Consider the following 6,179-nt stretch of genomic DNA (forward strand, 5'->3'; position numbering starts at 1 on the left):
TGGTGGACACTTTAAGCACGCTCTGGAAGTGGTCCTGCATGACGTTCCGGATAGCTTACATTCACTCACAATTTGAAACAAATTGAGATATCATGCGTCGATCATAATACGCAAACAGATTAAGGCGGAATAATTTATTCACTTCGGATTTTTTATTTTATTTAGAATGACTACAAAGACAAAACTTAAGCTGAAGACCCCAGCACTCCAATTTTTGTAGGCACGCAGGAGTTGGAAAGTACAGCGGCAGCACGCAGTCGTCCTGAGAAATGGTTATATTTCGTTTGATGTCACATACACAATATACGATTCTACTTTACTGAACCATATTTTCACCAAAACATAGTCCACTATCCTAAAAGCAACGCGAAACCCACGATGGATCACTGAAGTCGAAACTATATGATGCTGTGCCGCCAAGTTTCGAGAGAAGCCTTCTAGAACGGTGCCATTCATGTTGAAAGGCATCAATGAGTAACGTTTATCAATGTGAGGAATACCACAGGAAAAAATAGCACTTACCCCTCGATGAATCGCTTAAAATGTCGCAGTTCCTCAAAAGTTTCGGGGGCACGGCCGGACATATTCGTTACTCACAGCGACGGCGACGGGGACTCAGGACGGCTCAGGAGCATCATTGATTCATCATCAGATCATCATTGATCAGATTCGAAACTGTCGGTCACGTGACTGCAACACTCAACGCCTGACAGGCTGGGAAGAGAAATCCGTTGCCGCACCCCGGTCATATGACTGATTATCGTGAAGTGACCAGATCAGCATCGGGCAGCGGTCCTATATTTTGGTCACATGACCAAGGTCAGTCCAGATCTGAAAATGATCAGAGCAGCATCGGGGAGCGATCCTATATTATTGTTTACATGACCAAAAGCAGACCAGACCGGGAAATGATCAGTGCACCGTCGGGGGACGACCTTATCTTCTCTTGCGCTCTACCTCCTCCGTTCCCCCACCGATGGGATCCAGTCGGGCACTATCGCCCGTTCAGGAGCCGGAGCCCCAATAGGGTTCCCATTCTTTCCCCGGGGGTTTGTGTTGCCTGGGAAGTATCTATCTATGTCCCGCGGTACAGGTTCCGTAGATTGACCTCGAAAGCTTATTCAATTCACTGGAATCCGCAGCCGTCGTGCTGCGTGACTTCAATGCTCATCATACGGCCTGGGGAAGCCGTAGAACGGACGGACGGGGAAGGAGATTGTTTGGAAGCAATGGAGACTGCTGACATGTGCCTACTTAACAACCGACAGCCAAGTTATATGCGGTCACCAACCTCGCTCGATGTGCTGGATATTTCCTGGTGCTCAGCAGACATAATTCGTCACTTGTCATGCGCTACCGATGTCAACACCCTAGCTAGTGACCACTTTCCCTTCTACATTTCGCAAGAAGGACTGCCTCGGTCACCCACTACTGGACTGGACTAGTGACCTTTCACAAACTGGAGTCTCTTTCGTGCCGGCCTCCGTACATCTGTGTACACCAGTATGTCCCCAGAGGCCCTTTCGCAAGGAATTCGTTCCGGTATGCAGAACGCGGTTGTCCTGTATAAAAGGGTAACAGGTCACGTCGGTCATTCTCCAGCAATTAACCACCTTAGAGCAATACGTCGCCGAGCAGAGAGAACAGCTCCCCGAACTGGGCAACTTCCTGACGTTGTGGCACACCGGATGAAAGCTAAGGTAACACGAGAACTTCAGAACGAAGACCGGAAGCGTGGGCGTAAGTTTAGTCAACATCTTTCACCGTTTGAACCCGCCACAAAGATCTGGAGGACAATTCGAGCTTTCAAGGATGCGCCCCACAAAAGAATCCGCTCGCGGCTATGGTTAAGGGTGTAGACGAAATCGCGCTAGCGACAGATTTCTCCGTCGTCCTTCTCCTCAGCGTCTGCGGTACACGACAGTTTTGTCCAGAACTTGACGACAGAAATCCACGAAGACTGGCCCCGCCCACCGGACGTTATGGACCGCGACTTTACTCTAATCGAGCTGAAGACTGCGTTGAAACTTGTGAAATGTGCGATCGTCCCCAGGGCCAATTAATATCGCCTATGCCGCACTGCGAAACCTTGACGAGAAGTCACTCCAAGCTCTCTTTCATGTTTATAATACGTCTACGACAGAGATCCATGCCATCTACGTGGAAGGAGGCACTAGTTGTTCCCATCCTGAATCCAGGCAAACCCCCAAATGCCCTATCCTCCGTTCCCCCTGTGAGCCTGATAAGCTGTATGGGAAAACTGATGCAGAGAATGGTCTTGCATCGCCTCGCCTGGTGGCTCGAAAAACAAGGTGCGTCCCCTCAAGAAATGACTGGATCTCGTCGCCACCGAGGCTCCATGGATCCAGTTCTCGACCTAGTTTCTACAGTCCAATATGCTCGTGCTCATGGCGGATCGTTGTATCGGTCTTCCTGGAGATTAAGCGCGCGTATGATACCATCTCGCACATCTGTGAGGCTCCACTGGTTGCGGTTTTTTTGGCGTATCTGGTCGCCTCTTCAGCTGGCTCCACGATTTCCTTACGGACCGAACTGTCGCTGTCCGCACATCCCACGGCGAAAGCCCCAAGCACCCTATTCATCAAGGCGTACCCCAAGGAAGGAGTACCTCAATGAGTAGTCCCATCATGTGCAATCATCTATCATGCTAGATCCAATTTCACTCATTTTTGCTTTCCTTTTGTTACGGATTGTTCAGCAGAGTAAACTTCCTGCTCTTTATTTATTTTTTAACTGTCACGTCGCATTTTGCTTTTGATTGCTGTTATCCTAAATTTTGTGATCACAACATGCCACACAAGGTCAAGCACCAAATTGTCACATACTGTCACATACAGTCAAGTCACATACTGTCACCTAGTTTTGGGAACCACAACGCAAACAAATCTTGAAAGGTTACTTTTGTGTCAGAAGAAGGTACTTCGTCACATAGCAAACGTTCCCTTTTTACATCCAACAGGATCCCTCTTCGCGAAATTTAGCGTAATCAGAATTATGGATCTCTATAAGTACCGTATGCCCATTACATATGTAACTTGAGTAAAGCGAAATAATCACATCTTTCTAGCCCTAGCCAATTTAACCATGAGATTAACCTCTTATTCACTACGCTACAATGAGCCCTACTTCACACCGTGTGCCCGAACTAACTATGGCTCACAGTTGGTTTCATATAATCTTCCACGACATATTAATTCCCATATCCAAAACAACATTAACATCAGCTGTCTTTCAATTCGCTCTATAAAGGCCATGTATGTTCACTAGGATAGTCATATTATTTCGTGTGTTCTCATAGCATTTTTGTTTTACGCATCTTAATGCATTGTGTTCATTACTATTGTCTAACTCCGTAATTCATCTGGTTTGCTATTTGTCATTGCTTTGTTGTATCTGTCGAGTGTACAAAGGGGGGTCAGACCTCGTCAAGCTGCAGTTTTCGGAGCTTTTTGTCTGTATCCCCTCAACAAGTGTCATTGGTGAAATAAATTATTATTATTACTATTATTATCGTTGATATTCAGTGATACTACAGCATAAATTATAACAGTAGCAGCGTTTCGTTACAGCTTCATTCATTCATGTAGTGAATGCAGGAGGATACGTAATCTTTGTAAGGAAGCTAGTCACGTTTTTGCAGACGTTTCTTGCAAATAAGTCTACTGTCTGTAATGTAGGCAGTGAGGATGAAAAACAGCCAGGGCATACTGACACAAAAGGTGCACTCGTATCTCGAATGTGTAAAACGTCACAAAAACAATAAAGCAGGCAATAATTTTCATTGGTATCGTTAATGTTACAAGAAATATTTTTTGCATAGTTGTGTTGTTATGTGTTTTATGCAAAAAGTATAGAACTGTAGGAAATACTATATCACCGTCAGTGATTTTTGCATGCTTGTGTTATTTATGCGAAATGGACACTTCTGTACAACTAACGGAACATAAGCTTTCCCATTCCGTGCCGTTATATCTGTTGAACAGCTCAAGCACATCGCCGTACGTACGTATCAATAATAATAACAATAGTGCCGTGATCGTATAGCGTATTGATATATCGTAGTACCAAAGCCACCGACATCACACCTCGTGCTTCCGACGAGTGCACGCGAGAACAAGAAAAAATGCGTAAGCTCTGGTTGTGTTTATTCATACTTACAAAGAAAAACGGGAAGCACTGAAACGAAAGCGCCTATATCTACTGTGGTTCCGTTGAAAATCTAGAGAGAGCTTCTGCATATTATCCCGAATGAATCTGAACAGATGAGTTTAGGAAACTGCGTTTATTTTTTTCCTAGGCCAGTTAAGTCGCCCTTGTATGTAATATATATGACACCTGGTTCTCTAGGCCTTGTCCGCTTTGTCGCTTTTGTTGTTGGCATTTTTGGTTGTGATGGACGCTTGGTGCAGTCCTTGCAGACTTCGTGATGTTTACACTCTCCTCCAATGCACACCTGTCAGCAGAAAACGTAAATACTGTTATTCGAGGGTCCCGTGAGAACTGAAGTGCACAACAAATAGATGCATTCCAGTTAGTGACATGAACTGAGAGCCAGCGTTGTCCCGTCCGTGTCTTTCTTCTCACCGTCCTTAACAAGCGCTGTTCTTATCCAGGGATACGCACCATCAACCTCATTTCTGAACCCTGCTTATCTTTGTGTCAAGTACATCTAAATACACTCAAGCGCTAACACGACTGATGCCGTTCAGTTGCGTTTGTAATGTTGTATGTAATGTTATGTTTGTAATGTAATGTTCAGTTGCGTTTGTGCTCTTATGTATGTGCTCTTATGTACGGACAATCAACGTTGGATTGTGCTCAAATGATCACGATGTCACCAGAAGAAGGAAGCTTCGTCAAGTGCGCCCATCCCAATAAAAAGAGAGAGAAAAAACTGCAGTTATTTCTCTCCGGCTCAAACACACATGCACAAGAACCACATGTCGAAAAGCTAACTTGCAATATTAGATTGCATTAGATTACTATCGAGGACAGCCCCCTAATCTCTTCAAGCTTCCATTTTGCATACACAATGCAAGCTTGAAGAAATTAAAGGGCTGCACACGTATAGGAGCAGTCCGCCACCATTTCGGCACATAATTTAGTTTGGTGTCATTTTGGTCACTCTTAGCAAATTGGATACTTTAATCACGCTATTGTATTCTAGGCTAATAATTCATTCATAGCTAAAAATAAAAGAACAATGGCAATGTAACATTTTTCTTTGAGTCTGCGGAGAAAACTGACAGAACGTTCGTAAAATATGTGGGAAAATGATCACACTCGGTAACAGCTTGTAGCAATCATATGGGGATATTGTGATATAATCATATAAGCAGCACGCGTGTTCCTTGACAGTTAAGTTATCAGGAATAAGAACCATTTCTATAGGACCGCAAGCATGGACCGCACATCCACGCACACGCACCCTTAGCATAAGGCTAGGAAGTCCCACCTGGATTCACGAGACCGGCTCCTCGGAATCCTGGGTCGTCACAGATGTTCAGTGACGAATCTGGGAGGTGTTTCGATGGAAATGGCCATGAGTTATGTCAGGGAAATTTTCTTTTCGGGAATTTTCTCTTCGGAAAATATCGAAATTAGTCACTACGCACAAGAGGGACAAAGCGGAGTTGTTGGTGCAAGTTCATATCGGCTTACTGGAGCAATAGACGCGAACAAGTAGTTAGAACATAAATGAGACAAACCACCTTCCTGTGTCAGCTCATCTTCCTTATCACTCACTAACCAGGAAAAGGACTCTCCCCACTGCAGTCACTGCAGAACTGTTGAAGATCTAGAGCACATTATTCTCCATTGCCCACAGTACCAACCTTCTCGAACCGTACTCTCCGGATATCTCGACGAGCTAGACTCTCGTCCCCTCTCTCTCACTAAATTGCTTGGTCCCTGGTCACATCCAGCCCACCAACGCTCTGCTCTCAAGGCTCTCTTCGCCTTTCTGGACACCACAGGGGTTCGATCCTTATTGTGAAGGGGCTCATTATTTCATTCCACGCATCATCACCGCAATGGGGTAGAGTATCGCCGCTGGCGATGAAACTCCTCATTCATCATCTCGTAATAAAGTTGTTGTTGTTGTGTTGTTTGACGGTGTACGTAATTTGTTGAACCTTGGTGAACCCTCAAGGTCATGA

The sequence above is a fragment of the Ornithodoros turicata genome, chromosome 8, assembly GCF_037126465.1.
Source record: "Ornithodoros turicata isolate Travis chromosome 8, ASM3712646v1, whole genome shotgun sequence".
In the NCBI taxonomy this organism is placed as follows: Eukaryota; Metazoa; Arthropoda; class Arachnida; order Ixodida; family Argasidae; genus Ornithodoros; species Ornithodoros turicata.